General features: G+C 46.0%; 1 protein-coding gene across 4 annotated transcripts in view; it reads right to left on the bottom strand.

The window, feature by feature from the left end:
• LOC116289222 (arrestin domain-containing protein 3) overlaps positions 1-26847 on the bottom strand; it is a 74393-nt gene that overhangs the window by 12881 nt on the left and 34665 nt on the right. The window lies entirely within an intron of this gene.

Below are 26847 nucleotides of genomic sequence, written 5' to 3'. Positions count from 1 at the left end.
ACCACGTAGTGATGTATAAGACGTTCAGCTTCCTGGATAAGACGGACGAGGTTATCAACCAAAGTATTAACCTCCCACGAAGAAGTCTCACGGGGTTGATGCTGGTGTTTGCTAAACCCTACGAGGCCGGCAAGCGCGACTCCGAAGCCTTTCACAACCCTAACATTACTAACGTCGGCGTGAATATCAACGGAGTCCCAAACAAGGTTTACTCCCAGGGAATAAAGCCCGCAGACGTGTACAGGGAGGCAATGCGCAAGTTTGGCGACCAAATTAGCCCCGAGGAATTCTTTAAGGATAAGTACGCGCTGTGGATTGATATGCGCACCACCAACGATGAATCTATGCACGGTCAGGGTCTGCGGCTGGTAAACACCCAAGACGGCATCACTTTGGAGATCAAGCGCACAAAGAATGCCTCCGCGGGCGACGGCGACAAAATAAACTGCTACGTCTTTGTCGTGTTGGACGCACAGCTAAGCATAGAAATGAACCAATTAAAGAGCGTTGCATATTGATTCGTGCTCCCTCATCCTAAAAAAGGAAAAAAGATAAAATATGTGACTAATATACCATGTTACGCGTCTTTGAAAACAACAACACCAAACTGCAATGCATAGTGCAAGGCGAAACTTTGTACTTTAAAGCGAAGGAAGTGGCGGCTGCGTTGGATTATGAGAACACCAAGAAGGCTATTAGAGACCATGTTTCTGAGAAGTACCAGAAAAGATGGGCTGACGTGCAAGGGGTCCCAAACCGTTCCCCTTCTACTATCCACCCACATTCCGTGTTTATCTCCGAGCCCGGCTTGTATCAATTGATATTCAGCTCCAGGCTGCCAAAAGCCGTGGAGTTTCAGGATTGGGTCTTTGAGGAAGTCCTTCCCGCATTAAGGAAGACCGGCAAGTACGAGATAGAGCGGCGCTTTGACGGCCCCAACAAATTGGTATTTAAGATTGAGAATGAGTTTGACTTACATAAAAAGGTGGTAAATTACATTCGCAGGTTCTACCCCCAAATGCTCGTGACCCCTGGTCTAGGCGAACTGCAGGATTCGGACGGCAAGCGCATAAAGTGCTGGCAGAAGGGCTACCAACGAGGTCAGCTTGATCTGCTCATCCTTAATGCTCACAGGCGGTACCGTGGATTCTGCATCGAGCTGAAGACTCCGAAAGGCAACGGGGTATTGTCTGAGGATCAACGCCGCCTCTTAAGCGGCTACGAGGAAAATGGATTTAAGGTGCTGATAAGCAACGACTACGACGACATCTGCAGGAGCATCACGGAGTATGCGCGAGGAATTCGCCTGCCTTGTAGGTGGTGCTGCAAGCGCTTTAGGAACACAGACACTTTAAAGACGCACTTAAAGATATTTCATAGAATATATGGCGTTTGAGGCTGTGAGGCAGATACACTGGCGAGACTTAAAGGAGGGCGTTACCTACGAAATAAAAAACTACGTAGCCTTTGAAGACAGGCTACGGTTGTTATTGGCGCATGAGGATGTCACGTACAGCCTGTGGGCGCCAGATCGCGTTCGTTACGTCATCGAAGGACAGGAGTTTACGCATCTGAGGTCGTATGGTAAGAAGGATGGCCGCTGGGCCTTTGACGTCGCAAAGTGCATCCTTCCTTCGGTCCTATGCGGGTAAGTGCGTCGTTTGAGTGGGGTTCGTCGACAATGAGGGTCGGCGACTCTTTTTTAACGATGCAGTCAGCAGGGGGTTCGCACGTAATACAGTCCATATATACTTAGGGTTATTAGGAATCCTCCTAAGGAGGCGGCTGCGTAGGCTAGCATATATCCATCCCAGAATGTTAAGGATAAGGTTAAGTATCTTGTTAAGTAGGGTCTGAAACTCCTCAGAAACCCTCGTAGAATGTTGAGGATGAAGTTGTCATCTTGTTAAGCAGTTATGGATGTGTTCCTCTTCTCTTACGCATCCACATATCTCACACTGCTGCCTCCAGTATTCCCTGTTAGTCCATGGGACACCTTCTAGCGCGTCAAAGCGGGGTAGCGTTCTGCTTATCTTCCTATGGTAGTCTATTCTATTCCTTAGATATTCCTCTTTATGTTCACAATTCATAATATCACCGCACTGGTAACAATCCACTCCTTCCATGTCGTAGGTCCTAGAAAGGAATCGATAAGTCTCCTCATGCCTCTTTCTATGTGTCTGAAGACGTTGGCGGCTGCTAAGTATCTTATCACAGAAACTACACTGCCTAGTCCTAAAGCAAACCCCTCTCTTCAGATGTTGCTGCATTTCCTGAAGAGTGCTGAATTCCTTATTACAATCCTTACAGGCACTTCTACAGACGCGTCTTTCCTGGTGTTGCTGCATCTTTTGAACGGTGCTGAATTCCTTATTACAATCCTTACAAACCTTACTAATTGGCTTCTTTGTGCAAACTCCATGCCGAACATGGTATTGCAGTCTTTGCTTGGTGCTAAACACCCTCTTACACATCAAACAGTCCATATATACTTAACTATATTTTAGCCTCCATTTAACATCCTTTAACAAGATAACAACTTTATCCTTAACATTCTATGGGCATCTCAGAATAGTTTCGTACTTAACAAGATAACAACTTTATCCTTAACATTCTATGGGCATCTCAGAATAGTTTCCAGCCCTACTTAACAAGATAACAACTTCATCCTCAACATTCTACAGGGGTTTTTGAGGAGTTTCGTACCCTACTTAACAAGATAACAACTTCATCCTCAACATCCTAAGGCATCATTTAATGGCTTTCGAACTTACATGGGATATCTCATGAAATCCTTAATGGAATCTTTCGCCCAACCTGCCATCGTTATTAGCGCGCCAAACCGCTCTGCGCGCTTTAGACCGCACATTTCATCGTACAACTCCTTTACGCGTTCATTCAGCCGGTCTATCTCCTCCCTTTGCATTTCGACCGTCCTCTCCAGGTCTGACTTTTCTTTGACGACGTTAACCATTGCTTTGACTGCTTCCACCGGCTCCATATATATCAGGGAACAAGTTCCCTTCGAAAGAAGGGATATAAATGAACCCAGATCACATGCCTTGTAACGCTCTGATAGTAGGACCCACCGGCTGCGGAAAGACCCAGTTTGTGGTAGAGCAGCTATTAGGACCCTTTAGATACCGCTTCGACTACATAGTGCTGCTCTGCCCCACCTACGTGAATAACCGCACCTGGACGGGCATAGGAGTGAAAGATGATGACTTCTTTGTAGATATCTTAGACCCTAACGAGTTATCTGGACATCTTAAGTTTTGGCACAAACAATTACCTAAAGATACGCAAACCTTGCTCATATTGGATGACATCGCCTGCGGGGACGACGTAAAAAGGCGCACCTCAGAATTAGTGAAGCTCGCCTTTAGCGGCAGGCATGACAACATTAGCGTTTGGTTGCTTTCCCAGCAGCTTACCAGCGTCTCTAAGCCCTTCAGGGAAAACATAGGATCTCTCGTAGTATTTTATACTCCAAGTAAGTCAGACCTGGAAACCATCTTAAGCGACTACGGCGGTGAGATATCCAAGGAACAGTTACACGAATACATGCGGCATCTAAAGACGCACCAACATTCCAAGATGATCTTCTCTTTGAGGTTTCCGTACGAGGTTGGAATCTATGATTCCTAATGTATATGGAGATTGAGCAGTCGATAGATGAAGTTCCCACACAGCTAGATGAAAGTAACCTTAAGGAACAACTTAACATCCTGGTGTCTTCTGGGAAGTGCAAAGAAATGATAGGCAAGGAACTTACCCATGAGCAGGTTAATAAGTTGTCGGAAGAGGAGGTTAAGAAGTTCCATAAGAGGTACGAGGCCGCCCTTGCAAGTAAGACCACGGACGCCGTAGCAGACTCCGCTATCCGACTTGCCACCAAGCTTCTCGGACTTGCGCTGCCCATAGACGACGTGGAGCAACTGCGGAAGGACATAAGCGAGGACTATGTCATTGCCCAAGAACTTAAGATAACCTGCGGGTGGTTGTCTTTGAAGTGCGGTAAGTTAATGGCAGTTGCCTCTGCGGCTTTGCACGTAGCTCAGCATGTCGACTTGAAGGAGGTACTAGGTTCCTTTGAAACAACTTGGAAGGACTTTAAGAAGGACAGAGAAGTCGAAAGGGTATTCGAGGCGGCACTTGCCGAGGTACCTGATCAAGTACCTAGTTAAGTCATCCACGGGAGTTACTCAGGTCGCCTCAAGTACTTAGTTAAGTCATTCATAAGTACTTACCCAGGTCATCTTAAGTACTTATAAAGTCCTTACCCAAGTCATCCATAAGTTACTTATCAAGTCCTTCAAGTCCTTAGTATAAATGAGTGAATCGAAGGCGGAGGAAACCCCTCAAGTAGAGGAGCAGAAGATTACCAAGGCTAAATCTCCAGGCAGAGTTGCCGCGGGGAAGAAGCTCGCAGAGATGAACAGGAAAAACAAAGCCAAAAAGGAAGAAAAGATGGAGGAAAAAGAAGAGGAATCCTTTATTAATCCTGAGTAGTATAGGGAATGGGGGTTCCAGCGCAATCTCAACACGGGCAAGACCCGTGTCAAAAATCCACCTACGGAAACAACCCACTCCAAGCGTGGTTGGGGGCAACAGCGCAAATATGTTAGTCTATATATGGAGTGCGAAGATTGTAAAGAGTTTGTTTATGATTTCTGTGTAAAGTGCTTGAAACCCAAGTTTGTTACCCCACCACCAAATAAGTATATTTGTTGTGACAAGAAAATGCAAATAGAAGACGACACGTCAGCACAGTGTTACGAATGTGGTAAAAATATTCGTAATGCCGTGCCTTGTGCTACCAGGGAACAATATTATTCCAACGGAGGTCGTAAGAAGACGCCATACAAAAGAATAAAATACTTTAGGGACTGGATGAGTCATATCCAAGGTTATCGACCGGTATATTTAGACAACGAAGTAAAGAAGAAAATCATAGACCATTTAGAAGAGCCAACCCCACAAAGTCTACGGAAAACGTTGAAAAAATTAAAGCTAGGGAAATATTACAAAGCTATTCCCTATCTTTTATCTGAAATTACCGGTAAGTCTATTCCCGAGGTTTCTGATATGACAAAAGCCGAGTGGATGTTTTGTCGGCTGGATAAGGATATTCCTTATTACCCTGACGTAATCTACGAAATATTCCATGAAATAGACCCCAACCACCCCCTGTTAGGATGGATTCCAAGGCGATCGACATAATAATGATAACAGCTTTGACCGTGGGTTTTTTACTTTCACGTGGCGGAAGTGGCGTGCCTAGGAAGAACAATGAGTTGTTCACGTGTAAAACAATAGACAACATTCCGATCATGCCCCTTCGCCTTAACAACCAGCAAGTTTGAAAGTAGACTCGATATTCACTTTTAAAATCGCTGGTTGTTAAGGCGCTCAGGAATGTGCCGACGTCAATGATAGCTTCAGACATTTGATTACGCATATGACCCAGACAGCCGGCGTTCGATATGTAAATAGAATCCTGTTTTGCTCTTTTCAAAGCAGATGTTTACTGAGCAAGCTTTCTTTGAAGCTCTTCTTTTGCCTCCTGGTAGATCTTTTTGCGAGATTCCTCGGAAAGATCTTTTACGACTGTTTTTTTATTCCTTATGTCCGACTTTAATTTCTCGTACTTTTCCTCTTCAGCTAAGATAAGCGAGAATTCTGAGTTGTCTATCTTTCTGTCACGCAAAGCCTTTGAGACAAGATCGGTAATAGTATTTACTTTAGCCCTTGACAGAGCTATTGTCGTGTCATGCTTGGATATTTTGCTTGACAACTGTTTCATAATGCCCGTAGCAACAGCCGAGATAATACCACAGGCTGCCCCAACGCCGGCCAAAGGAACTCCAACGATTATTCCCGGCCCAGTAAGCGAAGTAGCAACGCCGGAGCCCGTTAACACAACGGATACGGATCCTGAAGTTATCGCGATTTTATGTAATATGCTTCGGGCTCTAGCATACTTTTTCCTGACCTCCTCATAGTGCTTCGTTTGACCCTCTAAGTAAGCGAGGATTAGATTTGCCTTATTCAAGCGGAAGTTCTCGGCATTCAATTCATTGGGTTTTGTAGGTAAATCAGGATAGAGTGGAGGTGCTGATGGTATAACATCCATTATATATACTAATGTACGACGCTTTTGGGAATGATATTGAGGAGCAGCCACATCACGACAACAGGGATTACTGGAATTGGAGGGCCTTCAGGAAGATGTTTCCGCACGCGGATGCTAGTAAGTTCGAAAGAAGACCCGATGGTATTTACTATAACGACTCCAGAATGTACAGTAATGAGGATTTGAAACCTACGCTGGTTAATCAGATAGACGATCAACTGAAGAATTCTGGTTATGTTGAACATAAGCCCGTGCAAGGTTGGTCAAAGGAATTATTGCTTGGTACCGGTACTTATCCGATACCCGCGGTTTCATTTGATAAACATCCAAGTTTGGATTTGACATTGAACATGCGGATCTCTAACAACCATTCCTTTTCGTTAAAGGTGCGAGATATCTTCAAAGACGTACCCATTATTCATACCACCGCTAAGGAATCTCATGAATGGTTAAGTGGTCCTAACATGCGTTATTGGCCGCAGAAGCTGAACTTTGCGGTTTGGTGTGCCACTAGCGGCTGTGGGGTAAGCGCAAACTTGATGAAGAATTCAATATTTATGTTTCATTTTCACTTCACGGTTAGAAGAATACTGCATGAGATGGGCGTTACTGCATTGCCGGGAGATGCTGCGTTTTATCCTAGAGATAACAAATACGACGTTCCAGCCTATAACAGGCTTTGTAAGGAGTTCGGTGTTGTAGGGAAGGATTTTAGATGCACTACCGGTGCTAACAATGGTTTGGGACATATTTGGGCTTATTGGGGGATTGGTGGGCATGTGCTAAGTGATAAGGAAGTTCATGCGCTGCAGTTGCGATGGGACACGGGATATCACAAAGAAACTCACGACAGTAGCACCTTCTTTGAACCAAATACCAAAACCACTAAGGAAGTCAGAGACGGACCTCTGTTCAAAGATGAGGGCGGTAAGTATGCAGGGGCCAATCCACTGATTATTAAGATTACCAACGACGAGCAAACGAAGCAATACTTTAATTTCATACCCCCAGAAGGTAAAGGACTAACCAAAGCCGGCCTTGCCCGTTTGAACCGCAGCATAGAAGCTTACGTGTATTCCATCCTTGGAGCTCAGGTAAACACCCGATCCAGCATAGTGGGAAATACGGGCGCCGCAGAAGAAACGCGAGCCGAAGCTTTGATTCTATTCGAAAGTTCGATTTTGGAGGGCGACATTAGCAAGGGCGTACAGCGTTACCAACTAGCTATACAAGATTCTAAGGCCCGACTGGACTACGCAGTAGCCCCGGGTTGTTGGTTAATGCCTAGTAATTTATCTATAAATACTGGTTCTGTAGTAGGATACAACAACAAACTTCAACGAGCTACTAAGGATATGAAGTTTGGGGTGAATGACGTGAACTCTGACACTCTTAGGAACATTCCCCATTTCGTGGAGAAGCCAAAGAAGGAGCACGTAGAAAAGCCCGCACCAAAGAACGTAAAGAAGAAGGTCCTACCTGCGATACCTGAGGAATATGACCATAACTTACTAAAAGCCGGCTTAGCAGCTGCAAGCATTGGTCTGAGCTATTATATATGGCGATGAACAACCCCTACGTAGCTGGAGTAGATTGTGTCTATACGACTTACACAGGCGAGAAAAAATACACCCAAGCATCTTGGGTTGATGTCACGGGCATGTCCGTGAATTTGAACTACTCAGGAAAGAAGTTGATAATATGCAGTATTTGCATTGGTACGGCGAGTGATGCAAACGTAGGATTTCGTTTCTGCGACGACAATGGAGTATTACAGCCCATGCGCGCGAAGACAAACAACAGAGAGCCTACACATTTCTCGGTAGAGCCGCCCGACACCAGCACCGAAAATCTCTCGGTTTGGACTTTTCACATGGTTGCTGATTGCCATGGGAAGGTAAAGTTGCAAATACGCGTAGATGACACGGCGTCGGCGTGCATAAATAGCATAGAAGATCAAAGAGATCGACCTTATAATCACGCGACCATCAGCACTCTTACAGTGTTAAGCCTGTGAGAATCTGTGATTCTTAAATTATATGAATCCGCATTTAAGTGAAACGCATTACGTTCACTACTTAGACGTAAAGGAGTACGCAAGGCATGAGTGGTTTGATATGGGAATGTGGGTTGAAGTTGGAGGTCCTGCGTTAGTCATTTGCACCATTAGCATTAACACGGGAGTGAGTGCGAATGTGGGGTTTAGGCTTGTCGATGAGAATGACGAGCCTTTGCCCCCCTATCGAACTTCCCCGAACAGCAGAAGAGCGGCCCACTTTTCGATGGAGCCAAACAAATTTAGCGGAGAAGATCTGACGCCGGTCACGTTTCATATGGTAATTAATTGTAAATATGCTAAGTTACAAATATTTCCTGATGACGGTAGCAACGATGGGTCGACGCCGGGCCACGCAAGGATAAACAGCATTGGCGTGGGTAGCAATATTATCGATGCGGTTTGGAGTCATAAACCCATTTCCACTATGAGCGTGCTGCCGCTAGCCTCAAATTATCAGGGCGGCGCAAATACTATCTTTCATCATCCTCAATCAAGGACGCGGAAAGAGCGCAGCAATTCTAAGGACAGGAAATCCAAGGTCCCTTCATCGACCTAGCTTCTTCAGGAGTACCACCCCAATAGCGACAACCAAGATCCAAATGTTGTTGCCCACAAACTTTAGCAGTTCTCCGCCGGCCCTAAGTGCCAAGGAAACAACCGAACCCAGCAGCCCAGGAAGACCGGCTGCCATCTTTTTTCCCAAGTCCGTCAGCCCATTGCCTAATTTCTTTACGCCCGCGCCTGTAGCCTTAAGCGCGTTAAGGATCACGCCTACTACGCTCGAAATAGCGACCGCAAATGCCAGTGGAACGCCATACTTCAAAAGGGCTCTTTTTACCTTTTCCTTGGTGGTAAGCCCCAATTCTCTTTCCAGGTTGTCCTTTTGCGCTTGTAATTCCGCAACCCTCTCCTGAAGGGCTTCTACTTCCCTTCGGGCTGCCTCCCTTTCTTCTTCGGGGCGCGCCTGGTCATTGATTATTTCCTGCTTTTCGGATATGTTTTTTTCCAGGTCTTCGATGGCCTGATCTCTTTGCTGGATTTGCTCTTCTTTATTGTTGATTTCAGCAACTAACTGCCGCCGCTCCACCAAAGAACCCTCTATGGTGGTACGTAAGTCCTTGGCTTCTTCCTTGCTTATATCCAGGTCTTGCAGGGCGAGATTGAATGCCCTTTGGGCGCTGTCTTTTTCGCGAAGAGAAATGTCTCTTTGTTCTCTAAGTTCTAATATGTGTTGATTCTTGTCGTCAAGTTCTCTCTTTTGAGCATCAAGGAGTAGTCGGTTTTGCCGTATGTAATCTGCTTCCCTTTCCTCCATCGCTTGCTTTAGCTCTTCTACTTCCCTTATCGCCTCAAGACCTTTTTGTTGCCGCTGCATTATGGTCTTAACTCTTTCGACGGCTTCGTCAATATTCTCACTATTTTCTCTCATTCTTTCGGGTAAGTTGGGTTCTCCTAATGCCTTTCTAAGGGTTGGAGGAATATTTTTATCTGCGTAGTATTTACCATTTATGCCCCTGATGACATATGGATGAGCATTAGACCTATTTAACCTTGCTACTACGACTTCCCTGCCCCATTCGTTATCCGCGTCAAACATTACTTGGACTTTGTTTGGATCCCAGTTTGGGAATTCTTCCTTGATCCTATCAAAGTCGTCCGGGGTTTCTTCCATGGATTCGTCCATTTGTTCCTGAACCCTACTAAGCCATGCAGCGCCGGGGGCTTCGGGGATGTTGCCGTCCGGACCAAAGCTGGTTTCCGCGGTTTTGCTCCTAGGAGGTTTCATCATCGTGTTACTACCAAAGTCGATGTTATCGAGCTTTATGTATTCTGGTATGGGTTTGCCTGGGTTCTTAGTGCGGTATTTGTCTAGGAAAGCCATCCAGCCGGCGCGGGCTCTTTTTCCAAACCGACGCACCATGTTACCTCGGAATTCCGTGGGGTCGTTGGTTTTAGGTAGTAAAGACTCGTATTCATCGTCGTTAATGTCGACTTGACCTTCTTCGGTGGTGGGGTCAAAATCCGTTCCTTCTACTTCCATTATATATGATAAGCTCAAAGTTAAACCCCAACGTATTACCTAAGCAGGTTGGCGGACTGAAAGCAGAACGCACCTTTCACCGGGTTACATTCACGCCTTCTAGCGCTAAGCCAGGTGAGACGCTGTATGTAGGCGTGCCCCGCCTAACGGATAACCTAGTATTGGTTCCTGGCACCCTGGCTTTAAGGTTCGACCTAGCGGTGCAGTCAAGCCCCACAGATGAAAGGATTATCGTTAACAACCTTGGTCGCAACATTGTTTCTAAGATGCGCGTAAAGTTCGCCGGGGAATCCCTCTTAGACTTAAACAACTATGACCTGTACACCACCTACAAAGATCTGTGGCTGACTGCATTCGAAAGGGCACAAAAAATAGAGCAGGGTATCGGTAGCGCAATATTACGTAAGGTTAGGACTCCCACCAAGACACAACCTACCGATTCTGGCGACGCAACTGACGTGGCAGATGCAAAGGCCATCAAGACAGCCTATGGTACTAAATACGTAATACCATTGGACTTTGAGGCTATTACCAGCCACGGGGTTTATTATCCTAGACAGTTGAGTGAGTTGCAGTTTGAAGTGACCTTAGCCAACATGGCTAACATCATTGGCGGGTTAAGCACTGCGTTGTCGGGAAGTATTCATCCATACGCCATTACCAACCTGGAATTGCAGTATGAAACCATACACTCCGAAGATCTAGCACGTAGCGCTGGCATGGAATACAGTGCTGGAAAGGCTTTCTTGTACGACCACGCGGTAATGTACAAAACCTTTAGTTTCCTGGATAAGACAGACGCGGTAATTACTCAGAGCATTAATTTACCACGTCGTAGTCTTACGGGGCTGATGTTGGTATTTATTAAGCCTTATGAAGCCGGTAAGCGCGACTCTGAAGCCTTTCATAACCCCGGCATCACCAACGTCGGGATTAGCATCAATGGAGTTCCAAATAAGGTGTATTCGCAGGGAATGAAGCCCTCAGACATCTACAGGGAAATAAAAAGAAAGTTTGGGGATCAAGTTGCACCCGGTGAGTTCTTTACCAATAAGTATGCACTGTGGATTGACATGCGAACCACCAACGACGAGGATTTACATGGGCAGGGATTGCGTCTGGTAAATACCCAGGACGGCATTACCCTGGAAATCAAGCGTGACTTAAACGCTAGCGCAGGCGACTCAGACAAGATCAACGCATACATCTTCGTGGTGTCTGACGCCCAGTTGAGCGTAGAAATGAATCAGCTAAAGAGCGTTGCGTATTGATTCGCGCGCTGCGCTCCCTCATCCAAGAAAGGATAAAATATCCCTTACGTATATAATGCTTCGCGTATTCGAAAACAACAACACCAAACTGCAATGCATAGTGCAAGGCGATAAACTTTATTTCAAAGCAAAGTCCGTGGCTGATGCCTTGGGTTACGTAAATTCCAGAAAAGCGGCGTCTGATCACGTCTCAGAGGAAAACAAGGTAACTTTGAGGTCTATAAAGGGTGTAAATCTGACTGACACCCTTAATGCGCAACCACATTCCGTTTACATCACTGAAATGGGTCTTTATGAGTTAATATTTGGATCTGAAAAGTCCGTAGCTAAGGAGTTCAGAAAATGGGTGTTAGGTGACGTTCTCCCTACCCTCAGGAAAACAGGTAAGTATGAAATAGAGCGGCGCTTTGACGGTCCTAACAAGTTGGTATTCAAAATAGAAAATGAATTTGACCTGCATAAGAAGGTCGTAAACTACATACGTCGATTCCACCCTATCCTACTGCTCGCACCAGGTCTTGGAGAACTACAGGACTCAGCTAGCAAAAGGATAGTATGTTGGCAAAAGGGGTATCAGGCGGGGCAACCCGACATCTTAGTTCTTAATGCACATAAAAAGTATAATGGGTTATGCTTGGAGTTGAAGACACCTAAGGGTAACGGCGTATTATCACCTAAACAAGAGGCGTTACTCGCACAATACGAGGCAAATGGTTACCTAACCATGGTGTGCAACGATTACGACCTTATATGCAGGGAGATCGACTATTACGCGGAAGGTATTCGTGTACCTTGTCCTTGGTGTGTTAAGGCTTTTAAGATGCAGGAGGCGTTAAGGACTCACCAAAGAATATTTCATAGATATAATGATCATTGAACAGACGCACTGGCGTGAATTAGTCCAAGGCATCACATACAAAATAAAAAATTACGTCGTTTTCGAAGACATCAGCCGTTTAAGGTTGGTCCTCGAATACGAAGGGAAAGAGTGTACCCTGTGGGCACCTGACTGTGTGCGGTATGTAATCCAAGGTGAAGAGTACACGCACATACGCAGCTATGGTAAGGTTAACGGGCGATGGAAGGTCGACGTTGAACGTAGGGTGGATGCTAATCCTCTGTGTGATTAGTCATCCTCGTGGGCGGTTAGGTATTGGTCTGCTTCGGCGGACCTCATTTTTTCTGTCATGTAATTAGTATGGTAAATTAAGGCTCCTCCTGCGAACGCTGCGATGTAAGGTAACATCATATATTATTCATTTTTCCATGCTTTTCTTACAGCAAGGTAATGGTCTAAGGGCTTGGGTCCGTCGTACAGGCAACACCAAATATGTTGACCGCTACGTATACAGCCACATCGGTTGCAAATGCCGTCCCAGTGTTCCCTGTATTCCCATCTCACGCCCTCAACGTCGTCAAAGCATACGAAGGTCTGGTCTATTTCCTTCTTACGTCGCGTGAGCACCCGGGAGGTTTCGTGGGGACAACAACGTTCGGCTAAGTCTCCGTGGGTTTCACAGACGACATCTTCGAGGTGGTAACGACGACAGCGGTATTTATGCCAGTTCTCCTCGAAGTGAGGTTCATCGCAACGGAGACAACGGTCTTTAAGGCAGACTCTGTTCTCGCGGTGATATCGTAGGGCCTGTACAGTGGACAGTTCCTTACCGCAGTCACCGCAAAGGGTACTTACGGTCTTCTGACAGACTTTCTTGGAAAGATGGTATTGCAGTCGCTGCTTACTGCTGAAAGATTTATTACATCGCATGCACTCCATTATATACACCTTATTTTTTATTGTTATTTTGTTAAATGCTGCAAAGAGGTCTCAAGTAAGGGCCTATCTTTTATTGTTATTTTGTTAAATCATCACGATCGAAGAATGGTTAACATGATTATCTTTTTGCTGGTTTCGACAATGAGAAAGAATGATACCTCATCTTTTAATGGGGCTTAACAAAATAATAATAAAAGATAGGCCCTTACTTGAGACCTCTTTGCAGCATTTAACAAAATAACAATAAAAAAAAGAAAGACCTATGCTAATTCCTCTTGCTGGGGCTTAGTAAGATCTTCTTTGCGACCTCTTACTCTTCTCGAACGTCGTCTAAAGTCCTTTGTGCTTTAGTATCCGCGGGACACCAATGTCCAACGAAGTCTTCTTCAGAGAATACCTTATTACAGTGACAGCAGCTGTGTTTCTTACGAGGCGTCGGAGGGGTAACGATGATGCAGTCAGCAGGTAGTTCGCACGTAATGCAGTCCATATATCTATGGGGGATATCGAATGAAGTCCTTAATGGACTCCTTAGCCCAGCCCGCCATTGTCAAAAGCGCGCCAAACCGTTCTGCACGCTTCAGACCACACATTTCATCGTACAATTCCTGTACGCGCTCTTTTAACCGGTCTATCTCTTCCCTTTGCATTTCTATGGTGTCTCTTTTATCCTTTGCGTCGGCGGTAATCCTTCTTACTGCGTCCACTGGGTCCATTATATATATATATAATGGATCCGAATCATATTCCCTGCAATGCTCTGATAGTAGGACCCACCGGCTGCGGAAAGACCCAGTTCGTGGTAGAGCAGCTATTAGGACCCTTTAGATACCGCTTTGACTACATAGTGCTGCTTTGTCCCACCTACGTGAATAACCGCACCTGGGCGGGTATAGGAGTGAAAGATGACGACTTCTTCGTAGATATTTTAGACCCTAACGAGTTATCCAGCCATTTGAAGTTCTGGCATAAGCGATTCTCGTCTCGCGAGGCTCGACGAGCGAGTACGCAGACACTCCTCATACTGGATGACATCGCCTGCGGGGACGACGTAAAAAGACGCACCTCCGAATTAGTGAAGCTCGCTTTCAGCGGCAGACACGACAATATCAGCGTTTGGTTGCTTTCCCAGCAGCTTACCAGTGTCTCTAAACCCTTTAGGGAAAACATAGGCTCTCTCGTAGTATTTTATACTCCGAGCAAGTCTGACCTGGAAACCATCTTAAGCGACTACGGTGGTGAGATAAGCAAGGAACAGTTGCATGAATACATGCGGCATTTAAAGACGCACCAACATTCCAAGATGATCTTCTCTTTGAGGTTTCCGTATTCCATAAAGATCTGCGATCTTTAATATATATATGGACATTGAGCAGTTGATAGATGAAGTCCCCACACAGTTAGATGAAAGTAACCTCAAGGAACAACTTAACATCCTTGTGTCTTCTGGGAAGTGCAAAGAAATGATTGGTAAGGAACTTACCCATGAGCAGGTTAATAAGTTGTCAGAAGAGGAGGTTAAGAAGTTCCATAAGAGGTACGAGGCTGCCCTCGCAAGTAAGACCACGGACGCCGTAGCAGACTCCGCTATCCGACTTGCGACTAAATTGCTTGGACTTGCACTGCCCATAGACGACGTGGAGCAACTACAGAAGGACATAAGAGATGACTATGTCATCGCCCAAGAACTTAAGATAACCTGTGGGTGGTTGTCTTTGAAGTGCGGTAAGTTAATGGCAGTCGCCTCTGCGGCTTTGCACGTGGCTCAGCACGTCGACTTGAAGGAAGTACTAGGTTCCTTAGGAACATCTTGGAAGGACTTCAAGAAGGACAGAGAAGTCGAAAAGGTATTCAAGGTGGCACTTGCTGAGGTACCTAGTCAAGTACCTGCAAGTGACTTATCAAGTACTTAGTCAAGTCGTTCGCGGGAATTACCCAGGTCGCCTCAAGTACCTAGTTAAGTACTTATCAATTCCTTCAAGTCCTTAGATATAAATGAGTGAAGCTGAATCGAAGGCGGAGGAAACCCCTCAAGTAGAGGAGCAACGAATCACCAAGGCTAAATCTCCAGGCAGAGTTGCTGCCGGTAAGAAGCTCGCGGAGATGAACAGGAAGAACAAAGCAAAGAAAGAAGAAAAGGTGGAGGAAGAGGAATCCTTCATTAATCCTGGGTACGTCATTGGCGCGTTAGGAGTCGCTATAGCAGCAGGCAGCTTTTACTTACAATGGCGGGTAACGAAAAAGGTAGAACCACCAACGTATCACACACCTGTGGAGGTTAGAAAAAGTAAGATCCCTGAAATGGAGTAATAACCTTCTCGCTTTGTAATATAATGTCAACCGCGTTGTTGAAAACTGTTGAAGAAGCAGCTATCATTACTTCCATCGTTGCGGGTATTGGTTGGGTAGGTAAGAAAGTGCTCAAAGAAGACTTTACTGAAGACCCAAGCAAGAGCTTCGCTAATTTTGCTAAGATGACCGCTGCCGTTGGCGGGGCTATCATGCTAAAGGATTACCTACGAAAGGAAAAGTACCTGCCTACGGCGTAATATATAATGGCTAGCTTAGTCGCAGGTGGAGTCATTGCAGCTTTAGCATTCACTGGAGCTAATTATGGTGGTCAATATTTAGATAGATTAGTTAGAGGCGACAAAAGCGGAGATTTAGCCGCTGAGAGGAAGAGACACGACTTAGCGCTGGAGAAATATCAAAGGGACGTGGCGGCTTGGAATGAAAAAAGGCAAGCTTACAGGGATTGGTTGGACAAGAACTACCAAGACAAAATGCAGGCGGATAAGAACTTTGAAAATACAGACTACGCCTTTAAGCTCTATGCGCAAGCACACCCCGCGGCATTAACGGGGTTGAGAAAGCCTCAGTTTAAGAATTACTACCAGCCTTCTAAGAAACAAAAAGATAGCGAGTTGGTATTCGTGGGAGTTGCAGGGCTGGCGGGAGGCGTAGCCTTGGCGTATCTGCTCTAACGAAGGGGACTTGTCCCCTGTAATATATGATCGTCTTTTTGGAAAGCGACAAGAATAACTTTACCACTTATCTGAATCCCCCCATCAAAGCCTGTAAGGTTCGGCTGGTTAGTTGCTCTTTGTATAATTCTTGGTATAATTTAATTAATGGCTTTGTCATCGGAACTTCCGGCACCAAACCAAAAATACCAGATTCCCATTACACCCCTATAACACTGGCTAAGGAGCTAGCAAAGCATGGATATACTCTTACCACAGGATTACCCCATGAAATGAAATTCAAGAAAAATAGTGGAAGCGCTAATTTAATGGGTAGTCCATTGGTAGAACTCCTAGGTCTTACTAGTACCACGATAAATAGCGGCAGTACATATGATGTGAAATGGAAAGTCGCATCCTCTTACGAAGTCTATTGCGACTTGGTTCATAGTTACAACAATGGAGAAAAGTCTTCTCTTATGTCCAAGTTTCTGCCCAAAGGTAATCCATTTGACCCAGTAGAATACACTCCCATTTCTTTGGAATATGATTTGTCTAATTTGGTAGAAAGCATAAACATCACCATCAAAGTGGACGGAAAGACGGTGGATTTCAACGGACGTAAGATCAATCTTGTTTTGGAATTCATATAATGGGCCGCGTAGAGGATAAACTAAAGAGGATTTACTATGGGCCTGAAGGCTATTGGAAAGGAGCGTCGGCTATTAAGAAACTCGCGACCGCGGCCAGGGTATCAGAAGAAACGGCTAAGAACTGGTTAAAAAAACAAACCCTCTGGCAGGTTTATCTTCCCGCGCCCAAGTACATTCCCAGGCCCAGCTTTACCGTAAATACCCCTAATGAAGTTCATCAGGCGGACTTGCTTTTCTTGCCGCACGACAAGGTGAGAAAAAAGACCTATAGGTACGCTTTGACCGTAGTCGATATCGCAAGCAGATACAAGGACGCCGAACCCATAACCAGCAAGGATTCTGGAGAAGTCGCAGAAGCCCTAGGTAGGATTTATAAGCGCGTCTTGAAATGGCCCAAGCTGCTGCAAGTGGATGCGGGGACGGAGTTCATGGGCGTGGTTACCAAAACCCTGAAAGACCACGACACTAAAATTAGAAGAGCCGAAGCAGAGTACCACAGGGGTCAGAGCATTGTCGAAAGATTCAATAAGACCCTGGCCGAGCGTCTCTTTGGGTACCAGTATTGGAAAGAGCTGGAAGATCCCTCCAAACGCAACAGGGAATGGACACAGCGGCTCCCCCAGGTCGTCGCGGCTTTAAATAACGAGGCGGCCAGGGCTACGGGAATGAAACCCAAGGATGCCATAAAAAAGAAACACGTGGAACACAAATCCTTCGTCAGAAGTTCGAGGGTGGTCTTCCCCCAGGAAAAGAAATTAGGCAATGTCACGGTTCGATATCTCTATGAGCCGGGTGAATTAGAAGGAGGATCCAAAAGAGCTACGGATCCTAATTGGTCTTTGGAAACTTACCAGATCCGAAGTGCGATAGCTAAGAAGGGTCAGCCCATCTTGTATTATCTTCACGATGGCCCCACACGTGGGTTCGTCAAAGAAGAACTGCTTATCGTGTGATGTCCGAATGCTATCGTATGCACTCCGTCATCACACATCCACCTCTTACCGTCAAATGCAGACAGTGACACCTTCTCCTGTGTAACGTTGTGTATTTGATGTCCGTAGCTGCGCAGGCTGTTCATTTTATGTCGCTGTTCCTTACGCGTACGCAGGACCTTTAAGTAGGACTCGTGCGTAATGTCCTTCTTAACCACGTATTTTTTTACGCCTTTAGCTTTCTTTTCTACACCGTCCAGCTTTAGCACGCTGTACATCTTTGGTTTCAGGCCCACGTATTCCACGATGGGTTTTCCTAACATTTCGTCTTTCATCTTCCCAATTACCTTCTTATTCTTCGCAGAGTAAAGGAAGTGCTCCTTCGGGTAACCGCTGGTGTCGTACTCGTCTATGTCGGGGAGGCAGTCTTTGTAAACGTCTTCCGTTTGCACTTCTAGAATTAGGGAGTCGGTGTCTGTGTACAGGAGGCGACAGCGGTCTCCGTACTTTGGCTTAAGCTTATCGTAGTAGAACTCGTACATAAGCAGCTTCGATAGATCCAGCACCGTAAAGCCTGTGTAAACGGGCTTGTTTAGTAAGAGGTTTGCCCTTTTCATGTGAATCACGTAGAAGTTCAGCATTTCTACGTATCTAACGAAGCCTGGCTGTGACACGTATGCTTCTGCTTCCTCTTTGGTGCTGACTATTTTTACGCTTACGCGCTTGCGGATGTTCTCCATTGTCTTTCCGAACACGCTGTTGTTCATCAGTTTGAAGAGATTTTTCTCGAAGTCATTTTTCGCTGCGGTACGCTTTTGCGTGTTAAAGTCAATGTAGGGGCGCATCCAGGGTTCCTGCGTGAATTTTAGGACTCTGTGGATCTTCTCTACGCGCATTCCGTGTCGCACGTAGAACTGCAGGTTGCGGTAATGTACCACATACTTCTTCTTATCCATCAGGTTCATAGTTAGTTTCCTGTACGGTTTGTAACCAGGGCACATTTGCTTTTGCAGCGGACTTAGCTGCTTAAATGGTATCTCTATCGCTTCTGGTGCTAAGGGGAACTCATTGTGTTCGTCGTGCAGGCGCTCTGGGTACTCCAGATCCACTTCTAAGACGTAACCCTTGTCTTCCTCCTTTCCTACCTGCATGTAGAAGTCTATCGGCTTCACTGGATCCCATTCGAAGTCTCTCACAGGTAGGTACTGTGACATTGCCCAACCATAAAGGTTATTCGAATCCAGGTAGTAAATGTATGTGGTTGGTTTCTCTGGGTCGTGCTCTACTAAGGGGTTGTTTGCGCGGGCGTAACGTCGGCTGGGTCCGCATACGCCGCCACGAATACCGTCTTCCATAAACCGATACATGTCGTACTCCGTTAGGAGATCCAACTGCGCATTTGTCTTCTTTAACAAAGCACTCCAGCTGAGCCCAGGAGCCGTGTAGAAATTAGCGGGATCCAATCCGTAATATTCCATAGCCATCTTTCTGAAGCTTTGGAAAACATCTGCAAGCAGCACTACGTCAGACCTTAGGTAGATGTCGTGGTAGTCACCCATGTTCTCACAGGAGTACTTTTCCCACACGTCTAACGCATGCTGGTACTCCTCATCCTTTATACCAGACTCGTTTAGGGTGCTGTAGAAGCGATCTTTGGGTGGTAGGGGTTCTTTGAATCGATCCCAGGAGTCCATGTATTCGTATGGGTAGACTCCTTTCCTTTCCGCGCCGTATTGACTGGAAATGGGAAAGTTGGTGTTATACTTTACGAGGTTTGCTAAGGAGTCCGCCATAAACTGCTGCGAATCTAAGAACTTTAGCTTACCCACAGTTACGGACATGTAGCGCTCTTTGTTGTTGGGTATGCATTTGACGTCGGAGCCGTCTGTTCCTTGTAGTAGCAAATGGGAGTCGTAACCGCGGAGGTTGTGAAAGAACACCGGAATCTCCATGTCTGGATTTACTTTGAAGTTTATATTGCATTTCCAATGAGCCGCTCCTCTGTATTTACCCGTGATGTGGCAGTGATCCCTAACCTTATCCATATAGAAATCCTCAACAAATGCTTTGTGGCAGTGAATGCAGTGCGTGGAGGGCTTTCCCTGCTTCTCACCTTTCTTAGCATACTTCCCGCATTTAAAATGAGCTTCTCCTAAATACTTTCCATCTTCATCCCACGCTTTCTTGGCTCGTCTTCCAAACTGAAGAAGCGTATGTTGGCAAATGTGGCATTTTTTTGCCTTGTTAAAAGCCTCCTGGTTCTCTTTGGTAAATTCCATCTTCTTTGGACGTCTTAATTGTTCTCTTATCTCTTCCTCCTCTTCTCGCAATGCTTCTAGAAACTCATTAGCTGCGTTCTTACCTCGGTAAATTACAGGAGGGTCGGCCTTACCGTCTGATCTAACTACTATGTAACCAAAGGAGCAAATCTCATGTAATCCCACCTTATTCGTGGCGCCACGTTTCTGCTCTTCCTTAGTTATCAACGCTTCGAAGTCTGCATATATCACGTAAGGCACTTGCATCTGCTTTTGATGGTCTGCGTATGAAAGCTCTTTGTTGGTGGGCATCTGGATCCGTTGCGCCACTTCTTCGACTCCGCGGCAGATCTCATCGTGTTTCTTTAGGGTATTTAAGGATGTAAATGACAGCAAGCAGCAGTCGCAGAAGTACTTTTTGCCTTTGTGCTTAGTATGTCTGTAGAATAGTCTGCTAATGTGTTTAACCCATGAGTAGTGTCCGCCGTGGTAGAATAAATGTACGCGCTCTCCTTTACTTTTTGACAGAACTAACGGTACTATCGTCTGCTCTCTGACTCCGTAAACGTTAATTGCTAAATCGTTTATTTCCTCAAATATGGGGATGTCTATCAACTGCATGGGAAATTCCACACCATCCCACTCTAAATCATCTGTGGGATACTTACTTGTCCTACAGGGATCCTTCTCTGCTGGATACAGTGCAGACCTGATTGCCCACATAAAGCATCGATTGTCTTCATTCTTCACGTTTACAATAGCCTTCTTCCTTTCTACCCACGTTGGTAGCGGTACGTAACTCCCCCCTCGTATGGGTACGTACCTGGCCATACTTATCTCTATTCCTTCAACCTCCTCTACTGTCCAACCCGATCCTTCTTTCGTGTAGTTAGACAGCGACTCCATTATTGCTTCTAAGGCTTCACTGAGTGACCTATCCAGATTCGTGGATTCTAATATCACTAACGACTTTGATCGCAACATTGCTGTCGTCATTACCTCGTCTTTTGACAAACTTACTTCTACCATTATGCTCGCTTTCAGGGCTCCTAATTCTTCTATACCTTTTCGGAGAGTCCTTTTAACCTTCCTTTCTGACTGACGCCAAAACTGTCTAACATCAATCTCACCGTTACCGGGTATTGACACCGTGCTGAAGTTGCTTTGGGATTCCATCTATATAATAGGAAATATTTTATACCTAATACCAAGCACTTTTTAGGTCGTCGTAGTCGTACTCACAGTCCTGACAATGCCAAAACAATTTAACCTTAGTCTCAAACTTCTTACCACATCCACAATCATAACTGCTCATACACTTCGTCTTCATTTTCAAATGCTTTTTCAAATCCGCTTCTTTCTTAAAAGTTCTCTTACATTCTTCGCACTCCATATATAGACTAACATATTTGCGCTGTTGCCCCCAACCACGCTTGGAGTGGGTTGTTTCCGTAGGTGGATTTTTGACACGGGTCTTGCCCGTGTTGAGATTGCGCTGGAACCCCCATTCCCTATACTACTATCCTGGGTACGTCATTGGCGCATTAGGAGTTGCTATAGCAGCAGGCAGCCTCTACTTACAATGGCGGGCAACGAAGCCGAAAGTAGAACCCGTACATGTGACGCAGGAGCCTAGAAGCAAAATACCCGTGATGGAATAACCTTCTCGCTTTGTAATATAATGTCAACCGCGTTATTGAAAACTGTTGAAGAGGCAGCCATTATTACTTCCATCGTTGCGGGTATTGGTTGGGTAGGTAAGAAAGTGCTCAAAGAAGGCTTTACTGAAGACCCAAGCAAGAGCTTCGCCAACTTTGCTAAAATGACCGCTGCCGTAGGCGGGGCTATCATGGTAAAGGATTACCTACGTAAGGAAAAGTACCTCCCTAATGTATAATGGCTGCTATGATAGGAGGTTCACTAATTGCTGCTTTAGCATTTACTGGCGCCAATTACGCGGCTAAGTACATAGAAAAGGCGGCAACTGGCGGAAGTAGTCTCGAAGCTGAAAGAAAGAGACACGACTTGGCGCTGGAGAAATATCAGCGGGACGTGGCAGCTTGGAATGAAAAAAGACAAGCTTACAGGGATTGGTTGGATAAGAACTACCAAGACAAGATGCAGGCGGATAAGAACTTCGAAAATACAGACTACGCCTTTAGACTTTATGCACAGGCGCACCCCGACTTTAGAATGAGAAAGCCTCAGTTCAAGAATTACTACCAGCCTTCTAAGAAACAAAAAGACAATGAGCTGGTATTCGTAGGAGTTGCAGGGCTGGCAGGAGGCGCGGCTTTGGCGTATCTAATATAATGATCGTCTTTTTGGAAAGCGACAAGAATGACTTTACCACTTACTTGAATCCTCCCATCAAAGCCCATAAGGTCCGGCTCATAAGTTGCTCTTTGTACAATTCTTGGCATAATTTAATTAATGGCATGGTTACCGAGCATACGGGGTCTAACAATTATCAAGGCGTAATGCTACCCAATGGACATTACACCCCAATCACACTGGCAAAAGAATTAGCAAAGTAGGTTACACTCTCACCACGGGATTACCACACGAAATGACCTTCAAACATAATCTTCCTAACAATTTCTCGGTAACCCTAGGAAAAGCTGATGCATTAGGATCTTTACTAGGTGTCTCAGGCAAGGAAATTACCAACACAGCCATACCTGTGAAATGGAAAGTCGCATCCTCTTACGAAGTCTATTGCGACTTGGTCCATAGTTACAACAATGGAGAAAAGTCTTCTCTTATGTCCAAGTTTCTGCCCAAAGGTAATCCATTTGACCCAGTAGAATACACTCCCATTTCTTTGAGCTATGACTTGTCTCATTTGGTAGAAAGCATAAACATCACCATCAAAGTGGACGGAAAGACGGTGGATTTCAACGGACGCAAGATCAATCTCGTCCTGGAATTCATATAATGGGCCGCGTAGAGGACAAACTCAAAAGGATTTACTACGGGCTTTAAGGCTATTGGAGAGGAGCGTCAGCTATCAAGAAACTCGCGACCGCGGCCAGGGTATCAGAAGAAACGGCTAAGAACTGGCTAAGAAAACAAACCCTCTGGCAGGTTTATCTTCCTGTGCCCAAGTACATTCCCAGGCCCAGCTTCACCGTAAATGCCCCCAACGAGGTTCATCAGGCAGATTTGCTTTTCTTACCGCACGACAAGGTGCGAAGAAAGACCTATAGATACGCTTTGACCGTAGTCGATATCGCAAGCAGATACAAGGACGCCGAACCCATAACCAGCAAGGATTCTGGGGAAGTCGCAGAAGCCCTAGGTAGGATTTATAAGCGCGTTTTGAAATGGCCTAAGCTGCTGCAAGTGGATGCGGGGACAGAGTTCATGGGCGTGGTTACTAAGACCCTGAAAGATCACAGCACTAAAATTAGGAGAGCCGAAGCAGAGTACCACAGGGGTCAGAGCATCGTCGAAAGATTCAATAAGACCCTGGCCGAGCGTCTCTTTGGGTACCAGTATTGGAAAGAGCTGGAAGATCCCTCCAAGCGCAACAGGGAATGGACTCAGAGGCTCCCCCAGGTCATCGCGGCTTTGAACAACGAGGCGGCCAGGGCTACGGGAATAAAACCCAAGGATGCTATAAAAAAGAAACACGTGGAACATAAGTCCTACGTCAGAAGCTCAAGGGCGGTCGGACTGAAGGAAAAGAAGCTCCCCCGCGACATAGTGGTCAGATACCTCTATCAGCCGGGGGAACTCGAAGGTGGCAGTAAGAGAGCCACGGATCTTAACTGGTCTTTGGAAACGTATGAGATTTCGAAGTCCGTCACCAAGGAAGGGCAACCCGTGTTGTATTACCTAAATGGCCCAAGTCGCGGATTCGTCAAGGAAGAGCTGCTCATAGTCCCCAAAGACTCAAAGTAGTGCTGCTCCACGCGCCCGATTACACTCTAGGCATGTCAGTCTTACGTTACCTCTGCAATGGCCGCGTTTATTATTTATGCGATCCACGGAGAACTGCTGATCGTCATTCGGGTCAAACCTCCATAGTAGAGGTATGTTACACTTTGCGCAGCGGGCGCCTTTCTTATAGACGTCGTCCACGCATAGGTCGAACGTCATATTTTTTTCTTCGTCGTGGCGCTTGTAGCGAAGGAGTTTCTTAGCAATGTTCTCCTTAGCTACTTCTTCTGGCGTCTTATCGTAACGCAGTTGCGGCCCCCAGGCTCTTTTTAACTGTTTGGCATATTCTACGCGGCTTACGGCGGTGTAGATAAGGTTGCTCCAACACAGCCGTTGGTCTATGATCCATAAGGTTTCCTTTATGGTAAGCCCTTGCGCGCTGTGGACTGTCATGCAATAGCCTAAGCGCCAGTCTGGATGGGAGGTTATTTTTTCCACCTTTTCTATGGGTACCCAGGCTTTATCGTGGGTAACTGCGTTCTCTAGTTGAACATTCGTGCCTGGTACTAAGATATCTCTTCTTTGCATGCGAGTGTCACGCGGCTTATAACAAACGGGCACCAAATGACTAGGGAACCGCTCCTGGTGTATTTTGAGTAGATCTTTTTGTATGCGCGACTGTGCTGCGCGCTTACTGCTTAACACCAAATCCTCAGGATGCCAAGAATACAGGAAGTCTTCGTAAGACTTTGCTCGTACCCTCTTACGTAACACCTTAGATTGTTCGGCGTCGCTAAGGCCCCTTAATTCTGCCTTTAATTTCCTCACTTGATCCTTGCTACGGTAGTCTGTGTTAATTTCTTCATGATAGTCTACCATTTCTTTTAACCATTCATGGGGCATTTCTCCGGCTATAGGAGGTGGTTGACATGGATCCCCGGCAAATACGACTTGGCATTTTCCACGGAGGAAGTCTACGAACTCCTGCAGGATTTCTAAGGGCACGGTACAGATTTCATCCCAAAGTATCACGGGAGGTATGTCGTGGATGGCTTCCGGCACCCACTTTTGGCCATTCCAACGAAAGAAGCTGTGGTAAGTTTGCGCGTCGTGGCCCATTTCGCAGAGTTCTCTTTCCAAACGATGCGTTGGAGTTAGCACCTTTATCTTAGGAAAGAGTTCTAACACACGCGTCGTCTTACCGCTACCTCCCGTACCGTAAAGGTAAGAGAAGCGTTGGTAGGAAATAGGGTCCGCAACTGAAGGTAGGGGGTCCGCAGTGGGGGTTACGGAACCACGGGTGTGTTCTCCGTGATATTCTACGCGTTCCCTCCAAGCTTTTATTTCTTCGTCTTTGACGCGCCATTGTCCACTTTCCGCTAACTCGTCTTCTGTGTAGAATTCTTTCATCTTTTCCAATACGTGCGGTTTCACGTATAGGGAATCCGTGGCTACGCGTGGAATGTCTTCTTTGTCAAACCGCAAGAGCATTGCGAGAAGGTTAATGTGCGCGTAGGCTAACATGCTGGCACGCAGATGGTAATACTGCGGCCGATGGTCCTGGTAATAACACAGCGCATTCCATTTGTGCAGCTGATCTTCTACGAGGTAATCCCATTTCTCTACAGACACCATCGTTCCTTGATCGTGGGCACGTTTTATGAGGAAGCTTAACTCTCCTTCGTCTGTTATTAAACGCCGTTGCATGTGCTTCTCGCCTTCTTTGGCGCCCTGGGTAAACTTTCCTATGACTATTCGGGCGGTTGGGTTGTGCTCTGGGAGCCACTTTGTGTAGGCGCTATGGCAAAGTATGGCTTCATGCGCTGTGTATTTTAAGAGTTCGCGCTCTTCAAAGAACTTTAACAATGGCACTGGTATCCATTCTTTCTCTTGTAGATGCTTCCCGTACCATGCGTAAATTATGGGGTGCAAGTCTTTAGCCAACTTCCAAGACGTTAATCTGACGAACCCCGTAGCTGGCGCGTCGTAGCTGCCGTCTAAGGACACACGAAAGAACTGTGAATCTGGATGGCCGTAGCGGTCGTAATATTCCTTACAATCTCCCAGGCCTTTAAATGACGCAGGATAGCAGTGCTTCATGTCTAAGGAGACATACTCGTTTTCGTTGTATTCCATGTTCCAAAGACCTCCATGACCGTGTTCTACACGGGCCTTGGAGATATCTTTGAACTCTTTTGGGGTAGGTTTCCAACCATTCCTTTTCTTTGCGGCTAGGAAGTCCAAGCTGCGGCTGCTAAGGACCTCGTCTGAGAAGTCTTCCCCAAGGGTTTCGCAGGCGCTTTGGATGCGCTGGTGTTCGATTTCAGGGCGATACAAAGTGCCGTCTTGCGTCATAAACTGACTTCCTTCTGAATCCATCAACCAAATGGAGTTCTCGTCTATTAAATCTGCTAATGGAGAAGTTTCATAGACCTTAGTCTCTTTCTTGCTGGGGAATCTCAACTCCCTCCAAGCGTGTCCATTATGTTGGTAGATGACTATAGGAACACCCCTACCTCCATACTTATGAGTCCCAGGATAAACGTACCCATCCGTGATATCTTTCACATGCATTTGCCTCTCTAAGAGGGTTTCTAATTTTTGATGTTGTCTATCGTTGCTCCGGCCTTATAGGTGGAGTTTTCCCATTTTCTTATGGCTTCTTTTCTCTTTGGGGTTAACTTACCACCACGAGAGGAATCCTCAAAGAACTCCCTCACCAACTTCCCAACGCAGTTACCGGGATGTCTCATCGACCTGAGTCTCCTAACGTCTGGCTCTTCAATCTTATACGCGCCGTAGATAACTACAGAACAGCGATAGGCAATTCTTAGATTTAAAGAGTATTATACCCCATCGCCACCAGGGTCTT

The sequence above is a fragment of the Actinia tenebrosa genome, unplaced genomic scaffold (genome assembly GCF_029948245.1).
Source record: "Actinia tenebrosa isolate PJP-AT-01 unplaced genomic scaffold, QUT_ActTen_1.0 PGA_scaffold7__59_contigs__length_16204524, whole genome shotgun sequence".
Classification (NCBI taxonomy): Eukaryota; Metazoa; Cnidaria; class Anthozoa; order Actiniaria; family Actiniidae; genus Actinia; species Actinia tenebrosa.
The sequence above is the reverse complement of the archived record's forward strand: the minus strand, read 5'-3'. Positions and strand labels throughout refer to the sequence as shown.